The sequence below is a fragment of the Copadichromis virginalis genome, linkage group LG15, assembly GCF_057382275.1.
Source record: "Copadichromis virginalis isolate Kocher_CV1m ecotype Utaka linkage group LG15, C_Virginalis_male_GT1.1, whole genome shotgun sequence".
NCBI classification, from domain to species: Eukaryota; Metazoa; Chordata; class Actinopteri; order Cichliformes; family Cichlidae; genus Copadichromis; species Copadichromis virginalis.
In genome coordinates, this window is record NC_140632.1 from 338,228 (window position 1) to 351,228 (window position 13,001).

General features: G+C 45.2%; 1 protein-coding gene across 3 annotated transcripts in view; it reads right to left on the reverse strand.

Moving 5' to 3' along the window:
- Nucleotides 1-13,001, reverse strand: part of disp1 (dispatched homolog 1 (Drosophila)) — a 118,693-nt gene that overhangs the window by 34,697 nt on the left and 70,995 nt on the right. Inside the window, exon 1 of one of the 3 annotated variants that reach the window (XM_085431218.1) lies at nt 6,379-6,444. The exons of the other annotated variants lie outside the window; for them this stretch is intronic. The gene's annotated coding sequence lies outside the window, so the exon portion shown is untranslated. Of the gene's footprint in view, nt 1-6,378; nt 6,445-13,001 lie in introns of those variants that run through there. 3 annotated transcript variants of the gene reach the window in all.

Below are 13,001 nucleotides of genomic sequence, written 5' to 3' on the forward strand. Positions count from 1 at the left end.
CTGTATAATGCACTCCGCTCTTTGTTTAATTGGTCACATGACTGCATCACGTGACTAACATGCGTCATCGTTTTAGAAACTGTGCGTTTTCGCTGTCCACACTGCGACGTGGCCGGTTCCGTTTTGAAATGTATTCGTTTTTCCTTGGGGAAAGCGCCGTCTCAGGCTACGTCCACATGTACACGGGCATTTTTGAAAACGGAGATTTTCCGTTTTCGTTTAAAAAAAAATAAAAAAAATAAAAAAATCCCGTCCACACGTAAAAGTCAGAAACGATGGAAAACACTGCTAGGAACATGCCAAAGCAGCAGGTGGCGCTATATTCCTATCCGTGTAGAAATGTTGGCCAATCAGAAGTCTACAGGGAGTGCAGAATTATTAGGCAAGTTGTATTTCTGAGGAATAATGTTATTATTGAACAACAACCATGTTCTCAATGAACCCAAAAAACTCATTAATATCAAAGCTGAATGTTTGTGGAAGTAGTTTTTAGTTTGTTTTTAGTTTTAGCTATTTTAGGGGGATATCTGTGTGTGCAGGTGACTATTACTGTGCATAATTATTAGGCAACTTAACAAAAAACAAATATATACCCATTTCAATTATTTATTTTTACCAGTGACACCAATATAACATCTCCACATTCACAAATATACATTTCTGACATTCAAAAACAAAACAAAAACAAATCAGCGACCAATATAGCCACCTTTCTTTGCAAGGACACTCAAAAGCCTGCCATCCATGGATTCTGTCAGTGTTTTGATCTGTTCACCATCAACATTGCGTGCAGCAGCAACCACAGCCTCCCAGACACTGTTCAGAGAGGTGTACTGTTTTCCCTCCTTGTAAATCTCACATTTGATGATGGACCACAGGTTCTCAATGGGGTTCAGATCAGGTGAACAAGGAGGCCATGTCATTAGTTTTTCTTCTTTTATACCCTTTCTTGCCAGCCACGCTGTGGAGTACTTGGACGCGTGTGATGGAGCATTGTCCTGCATGAAAATCATGTTTTTCTTGAAGGATGCAGACTTCTTCCTGTACCACTGCTTGAAGAAGGTGTCTTCCAGAAACTGGCAGTAGGACTGGGAGTTGAGCTTGACTCCATCCTCAACCCGAAAAGGCCCCACAAGCTCATCTTTGATGATACCAGCCCAAACCAGTACTCCACCTCCACCTTGCTGGCGTCTGAGTGGGACTGGAGCTCTCTGCCCTTTACCAATCCAGCCACGGGTCCATCCATCTGGCCCATCAAGACTCACTCTCATTTCATCAGTCCATAAAACCTTAGAAAAACCAGTCTTGAGATATTTCTTGGCCCAGTCTTGACGTTTCAGCTTGTGTGTCTTGTTCAGTGGTGGTCGTCTTTCAGCCTTTCTTACCTTGGCCATGTCTCTGAGTATTGCACACCTTGTGCTTTTGGGCACTCCAGTGATGTTGCAGCTCTGAAATATGGCCAAACTGGTGGCGAGTGGCATCTTGGCAGCTGCACGCTTGACTTTTCTCAGTTCATGGGCAGTTATTTTGCGCCTTGGTTTTTCCACACGCTTCTTGCGACCCTGTTGACTATTTTGAATGAAACGCTTGATTGTTCGATGATCACGCTTCAGAAGCTTTGCAATTTTGAGACTGCTGCATCCCTCTGCAAGATATCTCACTATTTTTGACTTTTCTGAGCCTGTCAAGTCCTTCTTTTGACCCATTTTGCCAAAGGAAAGGACGTTGCCTAATAATTATGCACACCTGATATAGGGTGTTGATGTCATTAGACCACACCCCTTCTCATTACAGAGATGCACATCACCTAATATGCTTAATTGGTAGTAGGCTTTCAAGCCTATACAGCTTGGAGTAAGACAACATGCAGGAAGAGGATGATGTGGACAAAATGCTCATTTGCCTAATAATTCTGCACTCCCTGTAGAAGCCTCGGTGGGAAATAGTAAACAAAGCTGGGGCATAGAAGCAGGACCAAGTGATATGTGTGGAGGGACAGTAACTGTGTGTGTATGTAAGCATTTAAACACTGCAGAGAGTACAAGTAACAGTATTGTAGAAATTCATTTCACCGAAACAATAACCTGGCGCACAGTGTGACGTCAAAAAAGGCGCACAACTTTGACGCTGCGTTTTCTCCGTTTTTCACATCCACGCGTAAACGCAAAAACAGTTTTCGAAAATATCCACCCTGGCAGGCATTTTTATAAATCTCCGTATTCAGTGACCGAAAACGCCGTTTACGTGTGGACAGAAGGTGCAAACGCATAGAAAAATTTGCGTTTTCAAAAATACCCGGGTATGTGTGGACGTAGCCTCAGTGTGGACGAGAGGCCAAAACGGAGAGAAAATGATGAGTGGACGTGGCCTGGGACTCCCACAGCTGTCAAAGAGCCTGGAACGGCTGAGGAAGGGCCGGTGTTCTGAGAAACCACCCTACTCTGACAAAACGTCCTACCCGTATTATAATTTGACAGTGACTTGCGACTAAACGTAACCCTACCCCTACCCATAACCTTAAGAAGTATTCCAGATGGGTGAGAGAAAAAGAAGTTAATTCGGCGTTGGTTTTGTGCGCATGCGGCGCAGAAACATTGGGTAGGATGTTTTTCATGTAGGATGGATTCCCAGAACTGGACTGGGAGCAGCAGGGTTTGAAGGACGTTGCCTGAAAGCAGTGGCGTGTCCAGCGGGGTGGCCTGGGGGGGCACAGGCCACCCCCCTAACCAGACTGGCCACCCCAGGTGCCACCCCGAAGCTAAAACAATAAAATTTAATGAAATATCAAATGTACGATTATGGTTTCACAGTGAAGCTCAGATGTCCGAGGGTAAGTGAATGCAGCACCGGCTTCTGCACTATGCGCATCATGTTAGCAAAGGTAGAAGAGCCACGCAGGAAAGACGGCACCACAGAAAACATTTTTTCAGCCAAAGATTAACAAGTTAACATAGCTGGACTAGCCATCGGACATTTGCACAGTGGGCTGATGACTTATTAATTTATTTATTTTTTTGTAACGGCATGAACAATGAGAGGTGGTGGATTGGCCAGATGCTGGAAGATTTGTAAAAATAACTCAGTTGTTGGTTGGTGGCTATGGAGGAGCTTCCACCGAGGCAACAGGTGGATGAGGGAAGGGGAGGCAGGAGGAGAGCCCCGAGGCAGCCACCAGTCCGAGTGTCAGGTGAACTGAACTTCAGGTAAGAAGTTATGAGCTGCAATCTATCTGGGTCAGATATAAACCACGTTTAGGTGCAGTTTATTTTCGTTGTGCTGACTTTTTACCCTCAGTTGCAATAACTCATACTGCGTTCTAGCCAGTTTGACGGAGTTTCTATACAGCTGTTCGGTTGCTATGATGTTACTGATAGTGAACTTTATTTTATTCATAAGGTTAGTTAGTAGAGTTGCCAACGGCTCCTTAAAAAAATGGAATGGTCCGTCATTCAGAGAAAATATTACACGTTTCGTATTGAGCTGAGAAGAGACGCAGTTTGTCCCGGACTTTCGCTATAATGAAAAAAAGACACAAAGCTGGATTTATTCTGTCGTAACGCTGCACAGCTGCCTCTTCTTCTCTCATTCTCTCCCCCTGCCTCTCCTGTTTCTACTTCAATCATGAAACTGATCAATGATCAGCTGATTGTCTCTCTTGTTTATCGCCCACTTTGCGCCAGAAAGAGGAAACCAGCGGATGTCGCGCTAAACAACAGCAGCACGTTTAAGCTTGATCAGCTGTTGTTAGAATTTATTTAATATTAATTTCTAGTATCAGCTGATGTTTGCTGGAGCCACAGCTGTAAAGCTGCTGGTCATGATGTCGGTTTGGATATGTGGTGAGAGGGAAACATGAAGATGAAACCAGGAGATGTCCTTACTGAATCATCAGAGCTGTGATGGAGAAACAGGTTTACCTTTTAGGTGACATGGATGAGTTGAAGTTATGAACTGTTTCTGAGAGACAAATAACACCAGGATCCTTTTTTAGGTAGCTGACAGCTGGTAACTGTGCAGGGGTGGATCTAGCAAAGTGTTGCCAGGGGGCCAGGTAGGGCATTAACAGGGAGAGGGGGGCACAAAGACATACTTTTCTTTCTTATTATCATTTCAAATATTTAGCTTTTATTAAATAATTATCTGAATCTTGCGAACAAAGTTTTTATCTGATGTAAAATGTATAGAAATTATACATATACCAACAAGACTTCTCACAGTTTGTGAGAAGATTATCTTTTTTTAATAGGCATTGGTTTTGCATTGGCTAATTTGCCAATTGTATGTTAAAATGTTCGTATTTTAATATTAAAAAATGTTTTTGCCCAAAACATATGTGCACTACATGTCAGTAAAAATACTATGCAAATATTGATGTCCTTGACTGCTGAATAAACACTAACTGATTGTATCTCTTGTACTTTATCAATGCAGTATCTAAAAACTTTGCACCGTAGTGGTTAAAATCTCATTCTAATAAGAGTTAAAAGCGCATTCGGTTATTAGGTTTACAGGGTTATTGAATTATAGTTAACGGTTGGTAGAATTGTTTTTAACATTATCTGACAATTACATCTGCCACCCTTCTCCAAATCTGTGCCCCTACCTGCCCCCCCCCCCCAACAAAAATTTTCTAGACACGCCACTGCCTGAAAGTCGATGAGCTTTTGCTCAAACTGCAGACACAAGCTGGGCCTCGCATCTCTCTTCAAAATAAAAGCTGACGGCTTGAACAACTACAACTCTTCTCACTCCACCTATTTCATGAAGGAACGTCTGCTGCTATTTATCAAGTGTACCGAGAAGGATTTCAGCAGATTTGATTTCATGGAAAAAATAAAATAAATAAATAAAAATAAATAAAATGCTGATAATATTGATTACATGGTTACAGTCGGTTTCTCATTACGTAAAGTTTTTGTTTTTACAGAAACAGAAACTTCTTCTATATGGCTGAAAGCACACGACAGTACGTGGCTCCAATTTCCCAGATTTCTTGCACGATCGTCCGGCTCAGGTGGAAATAATCTGACAGGCTCTGAATGTCTATGAGAAGGAAGTGTGAAATACAGTGACCCCGAATCCTAAACCATCACTCCTCCTTAATCCGACATGTCAAACTCCGTCTAGACTCTGAACGATGAAGTGCCATTTCCCTTCATTCTCCTATAAAAAGCGGCAGCTTTACTTGTGCCAGCAGGGATAAAGCTACGCTGTTCTCCTCAAAGCCCGAAAGGCTTCAGTAAGAAAAATATGTCCCCTAAAAAAAGATTCACTGCGCAAGCAGCTTGGAGTAACGCAAGCGATGACGAGGTGCCTCGTCTTCTTCTGCTGCCGTCTTTCATGTCAGCTTTATGATTACGGGGTGTGAGAGAAGGAGAACCTAAGGCGACAGGCATCTAACGGCACCACTAGGCAAGGCATCCTGCATCCCTTTAATTAAAGCTAATAGGCAGCAATTACCAGGAATCAGTCAAGAGACGGTTAATACCAACACTGCCTCTAATAATAATTAGAACATCAACAGCAGGCATTCAGTTCGTGCTGGTGCACACATGCCTCGCACCGCTCCAGGATTAGCCGGGCTTTAAAAGAAAACACAACTAGATGGGAGTAGCTCGCCATGTCATGTCTGTGTCATGTTTATGCCCTCATTACAATTTATATGCTCACTAGAAATATGGCATCAAGTTACCCTCTAAAAAATGTGACTGCATCAAAAGGTTAAAATTGAGTGTTTACATGAAACGCTCCAAATCTGCCCCAGATTGTTATGAGTCTGTACACGGTTACTGATACAGTTTAAATGTGCATGTTTACGGTGCTCACATGAGTGTAATCCAGCCTAAATCAGATACGGAGTAATGAATGGAGTCTCCGTCCAAATGTGAGTGAACGGTGAACGCGCTTATATTCAGTGCGGCTGCTCTTTATGGGTAAATCATGACGATATTAACCTTATACGCGGTAAGTAGATCAAACTGCAGTTACATGAGTGGGACAACAATGAGAAAGCTCGCGCCAGAGCTGTTAATCACCTTTTGAGGGCTAAAGCTTAAATGCACGCTGCTGGCCAGAGGAGACGGATCCGTCTACTTACAAACAACACGGCAGATCGATTCCCCCAAACTGGAGCGCCGTGAGCTGTCCACGGAGGAAGGGGGAAGTGATTTTGGGCTTCGTCTAACTGCGCTTCCAGCCAAACCACTTGGATAGACACACTGACGCTCGTGGACCCAAACAGCACACAGCTCTCTTACACGCACCGCGGCTCACACTCGCACACTTTCTCCTCAGAAAGGTCTCGGAAGTCCGGTGAAACTGTGAGCACTGTGAGCAGTGCTGCAGTCAACAACTGTGTGCAGGCCCCGTGGTACCTACCGTGCTCGGTGTCTCCCGGTGCTTTCGCTTATTATCGCCGGTGGAATCCACAGCACGCGACGCAGCGTAACCCCAAACAGAGGCAAAAATAATAATGGCAACAAAACACAAACGAACCAGCTCCGGTAAAGTTAGAACATCCACAAGAGCCCGGAAACAAACCGTACAACCGGGGAGGGAAAAATAAAGCAGCAACAAGTCTAGAGGACAGCGGAGTGTTTATCGTGGGAGTGTGTCCTGAGAAACACCCACCCACACGAGCTCCAGCTATCTGCTCTCCAGAGGCAGGAGGCGGTGGGCTGGGACTAAACCGGGCAGCACTGATAGGATGGTCACACCGTCCGCTTTAACCCGCTCACTGCCACACGCCACAGCGGTGGCACGCGCATATATAATAAGAATAACAATAACTTTATCCTATGCTACATCCTGAGGGAAATTCTTTTGTCATGCACATGCTCAAAGCAGCAGGAGAGCCAGAGGAACAGATGAATATTAGTGTACAGTAATATACAGTAAGATAGTTATTTGATACTATGCCTTGCACTAACGAAGTAATATTTATAACTATATCCTGGAGAATAAATAACTTAACTATCAGTGCAGGCGATTCTAGGAAGTGACATAGTATTGTGCAATAGAATAAAGGGAGTAGCAGCGTATAATGGGGGGATGAAACAAATATCCAATAAGGTACTGTTGGGTAATATTGCACGGTCTGAAAGGGAACAGAATAACATTGGTAATAGTCTCAGGAAAATCACCTACAGAGTGAGGAGTGTATATAAATCCCCCTCTCGCCCCTGCGAGCGGTTCATCCTTCAAGCTCGGGTCCTCTACCAGAGGCCTGGGAGCTTGAGGGTCCTGCGCAGTATCTTAGCTGTTCCCAGGACTGCGCTCTTCTGGACAGAGATCTCCGATGTTATTCCCGGGATCTGCTGGAGCCACTCGCCTAGCTTGGGAGTCACCGCACCTAGTGCTCCGATTACCACGGGGACCACCGTTACCTTCACCCTCCACATCCTCTCGAGCTCTTCTCTGAGCCCTTGGTATTTCTCCAGCTTCTCGTGTTCCTTCTTCCTGATATTGCTGTCATTTGAACCGCTACATCGATCACTACGGCCGTCTTCTTCTGTTTGTCTACCACCACTATGTCCGGTTGGTTAGCCACCACCATTTTGTCCGTCTGTATCTGGAAGTCCCACAGGATCTTAGCTCGGTCATTCTCCACCACCCTTGGGGGCGTGTCCCATTTTGACCTCGGGACTTCCAGGTTATACTCGGCACAGATGTTCCTGTACACTATGCCGGCCACTTGGTTATGGCGTTCCATGTATGCCTTGCCTGCTAGCATCTTGCACCCTGCTGTTATGTGCTGGATTGTCTCTGGGGCATCTTTACACAGCCTGCACCTGGGGTCTTGCCTGGTGTGATAGACCCCAGCCTCTATGGATCTTGTACTCAGAGCTTGTTCTTGTGCTGCCATGATTAGTGCCTCTGTGCCGTCTTTCAGTCCAGCTTTGTCCAGCCACTGGTAGGATTTCTGGATATCAGCCACCTCCCCCATCTCCCGGTGGTACATACCGTGCAGGGGCCTGTGCTTCCATAATGGTTCCTCCTCTTTCTTGGGTTTTCGTATTTGTGAATGTTCGTTGTCTCATCCTGGATCGTGGTGCTCACACTCACCAGTCCCCGGCCTCCTTCCTTCACTTAGCGTACAGCCTCAGTGTGCTGGACTTGGGGTGAAACCCTCCGTGCATGGTCAGGAGCTTCTATCGCCTCCTTTGGCCAGCTTATTATCCCAGCAGGGTACCTGATCACGGCCAGGGCGTAGGTGTTGATGGCCCGGATCTTGTTCTTCCCATTCAGCTGACTCCTCAGGACTTGCCTGACCCTCTGCAGGTACTTGGTGGTTGCAGCTTTTCTAGTGACTACACTTCTCCAGTCCGAACGACATCCCGATGTCATCGCTGTATATCCTGGTGGTGTGGATCAGTGAATCGATGTCTCGTTCAGTCTTGGCATACAGCTTGATGTCATCCATGTACAGGAGGTGGCTGACAGCTGCTCCGTTCTGTAGTCTGTATCTGTAGCCAGTCTGGTCACTGACCTCACTGAGGGGTTCAGGCCTATGCAGAGCAGCAGTGGGCACAGAGCATCTCCTCGGTAGATCCCGCACTTGATGGTGACTTGTGCTATGGGCTTGAATGTGGCCCAGTGTTGTCTGCAACATCCCCATTGAGTTCCTGATGAAGGCTCTTAGGGTCCTGTTGATCTTGTATAGCTCCAGGATCAAGGTGTGGGGCATTGAGTCATAGGCCTTCTTGTAATCAATCCAGGCAGTGCACAGGTTGGTCAGTCTGGTCCTGCAGTCTCAGCTGATTGTTTGGTCTACCAGAGGCTGGTGTTTTGCGCCTCTGGTATTCTTACACACACACACACACACACACACACACACACACACACACACACACACACACACACACACACACACGTATATTATATATACACATAATACATTTAACACAACTTGGTGGGCTATTCACAAAACTTAAGAGAATAGAAACATCCTAATATTGATACCAATACTATCAGTAGTAGGGATGGGTATCGTTTAGGTTTAATCCGATACCGGTGCCAAACCGGTACTTTTGAAACTGTGCCGGTGCTTAAAGAATGGAGAACACAAAATTGGTCCAAAAACCTCTCATGTTCAGCTGTTTTTTTGTAAAAAGATAACAATGTTAGCCTTTTCTGCAGCTATGGGGCATATATGGTATCACTCTTGGCTGGAAGCAGTGCTTAAACAATGGAAAAAACACAAACTTTGTCCAAAAACCTCTCATGTTTAACTGTTTTCCACTTTTTCTTTGATCATTTTAGCCTTTTTGGCCAGGGTGAAGGGAGTATCTACCATCAAACAAGAAGACAGCCGCATGTAACTACGAGGGTGTTTGCTAGTTCACCTTCCATGCATTAATGTAATAACGTGGTTAGCCTACTCAACGTAAATTATAATGGCACCTGGATACCGGTACCCATCCCTGATCAGTAGTATTTGGATCAATCCGCTGCCCACGTGTTCTCCCTGTGTGTGTGTGTGTGTGTGTGTGTGTGTGTGTGTGTGTCAGTGCCAGTTCATTGTCTGGCTTCCTCCCACAGTCCAAAGACAGGCATGCTAAGAGGACTGTTTGCTCCTAAACTGGCCACAGGAGTGAACGCTCGTCTGTCAGTACACCTTAGCCCTGCAGTAGACTGCCAACCTGTGCAGGGGTGTACCCAACCTTTCCGTCCATGACAGCCTGAGAGACTGTATACATGGACAAAATTGGTTAACCTACCTGTAAGTCATTAAGTCAGCTCCCAAATCACCCCCAGCACACACCGCTGTTCATTACCAAAACAGACTGCACCAAGCGTACTCGGCACTTTAAGCGTCTTCTGCCTACAAACAGCTATGTGGCCATTTTTTAAAAAAGTCAGAATTTACCTTGAACTCCTTGAACCAGAGTCCTCATTAGGATGGTCATACTCTCAGTGCTTGATTCAAATGAAGAGGTTATTTATCCAGCTGAGTCAAGATCTGTGTGAAAGTGTGATATCAAGTGGCCAAAGGAGGCTGTCAGCAGCCGCCCTTACACAGACCGTAAACGGCCTATAATTATCTGAAATTCTACCACATAATTCCTTAATAAGGCTGCACCCATTCTTAATGCATCAGATTACGTAAATTACACATTACTGTTCTGATGTGCTAGCAGCTCTTCTGGCTTTACTAAAGTATCTACTTTAAAGATCTCTCCCTCCTCCACATCCACGCTACCAAACCTCTGGGCTCACCAAATCAATACACTACTTCATGACAGTTTGAGAATATATACAACAGCTACCCCGTGCACACGAAGGATCTTGTGAGTCACTCTGAAAAAGAATTAGTTGCAAAAAGCATGATTTTACATGTTACAGAACTCATTTCTGTCCATACAGGTCATAACATTGTTGTACATTCTGTTCCTCTTGCTGGCACGTTGAAATAAAACGTGTAGTTTACTCTTATACAGCAAAAAAAGAATGAAACGATCAATGAAACATGCTCCGTACGAGGCCGCTTTTTATTTAAAACCCAGGTTTTTTCGGAGATTAATCACGATGGTCAGCGCCATCTTTCACCTTCTATTTGTGGTCTCCAGTTTGAGAAATGCTTTGTGCTCATGATCTGGAGAAAGTTCTGGAAATGCTTTCATGTTTGCTCGCAGGAAGCTGATTCTTCTCAGCGGGGGAGATGGTTTATCGCAGGGGATGCTGGGAAGCCAGAGGGTCGTACCTGGCTTTAATTTCAGCTGTCCGACAGGATTAGGCCACAGTTCATATACTGAGCTGTAATTATGTGCAGTAGTGATGTGCTGGTTCACAGCTGGCCCCGGGGCCAGACAGGACCTAAGCCTTCAAGGCTTTGGAGTCATCATCTAATAACAACTGTGCACTAACTCATTGTTCATTGTCATGCACTGCACCCTTTCTTTTGTGAAAAGGAGCCTCGCTGTTGCCTGATCAAGTCCAAAATGATTGAAGCAGAAGACTTCCTCTAACAGCACGATCGGTTCAGATTCTACTAAGACCAACATTAATAAAAATGTGGAGTAGAAACATGGTAAAGTCCCAGTTTGGGTTTTCTTTCCCAGCCGACATCAAAGGCTGCTTTGGGGACGGAGGCCCCGGTGTGGCCCCTGAGCACACTGCACACAACTCACTGATTTCAACAGGTTTAGAGGACGGGAGGGGAAAAGGGGGTGGGAGAGAAAGAGAAGGACGCGATGTTTCCAAACCATTTAAGGCTGTGACGTGACAATATTTAAATTCACTGTTTCCCAAGCACTAATTACAAACGTGGGGGTCAGAATGACTATCATTTCCCTCCCGTTGTGGATCTGAAAGCAAGTACGACAACGAGCAGCCCACACGGCAAACTCGTCGTCTCTGCCCGGAAACCTCAAACAGCTGCAATAAAGAAAAAACACGGGAGAAGAAGAAAGCCTCTGTGCCAGGCCCATAAGTTAAAACATGATCCAACTCGTGACAAAAAAAACAAAACATTAAGAGTAGAGCAGGGCGATATAACCGAAAATATTTATCACGATATACGTTTGAAAACTTGCGATAACGATATAACTGACGATATAATTGACACGAGACAAAATACTTTACAACTCCACAATTTTTTTAGTGCAAAAAACCCATCACTGTATTTTCACTTAAACAAGCAGCTGTTTTTTGCATTAAAGTTATATAAAATGTAACAGTGCAAACTCCTCGCTGACAGTTTAACCAAAAGGCATTTCCAGTGGAAACTGGCCGACATGTCCTCAGCATAACCATGTATAACATCCACAAAACTTAAAAAGAGGTCATACACACACAATACGGTAACATTATGTTGAAGCACAGCACGTATCACTCCGCGAGGCTCCGCCTACGATAGCCGTAACGCTCCCACAATCCATCAAGCGGTCCGACTTCGTAGCTTAGCAAAGTCGTACTGAAACATTTGACAGATTTTCGAGCGCCGTGTACATAAAATCGTTTCGAGGTCAGTAAACACAACCAGAGTTCATACATAAGGCACACGGGATTATAAGGGGCTCTGCCTGATTTTAAGTGTGCCGTACTTTCCAAACAACACGGTAATAACGACGGCCCGCTAGCATGCGCTACCAAAAATAGTGCTTTGTTGTGTATCTGACGGACGAAAGCTAAACCAGTTCCACACCAGTGAAGCTGCAGCATTTTTACAAACCAGTTCAGATTCATCTGTTTCATTCAACGATCTGCTTTCGCTCTTCCCCTTCTCCATCGCCGCCATGCTTTTTTCGCCACGTGCGTATGAAAACAAAGGCGCTGCGCATGCGCGTTTTACCCATATTCTATCGCCATATTTCATTTTCTTGTCGTTGCCCAACATTACACCGGTATTACCGTGAACAGTATGATATGGCCCAGCCCTAATTAAGAGCGATCTAACAGCAGAGCATGCTGGTCATTATGAGGTTTGTCATACACGCAGGAGGGGGCAGGTAATCCTAGAAGTTCACTGCAGCTACCTACGGTGGCGACAATGTCTGGCTGACGGGGGAGAGGATGAGAGAAAGGCAAAGAAATATTGAGAAGCGCTGGAGTGACGATAACAGCATGAAGAAAAACAAACTAAAAAAGAGTGACTGACTGGACAACTAAAATTGGGGGGGCATAAAGTCTGAAGGACCCGGAAACACAATCCCTCCAACACCCCGGCTGTGTGGATCTCCCACCCGATGGACAGCGAGGGTCCAGTGAGCCCTGATTGGCTGTAGTCCAGCTGACACCTTCACATTTAGAGACAAGAGCCTTTCTTCTCCGCTATCCACGGCTCAACATTTTACAAAACAAACCTCAATTGTGCGCTCGTGACGAGCCACATGTCGCACATATGTGCACTGGGCTTGTTGCAAGGACACAGCCTCTGGCAAATTGCTGTACTCATCCTTTGTAACGCTTCCAAATAAAGGCGCCACTGCAGCTTTATGTGTATATGCAAAGTTAGCTGCCTGATGGCTCAGTCACACTACGGTTAAAATGGGATGAAACTG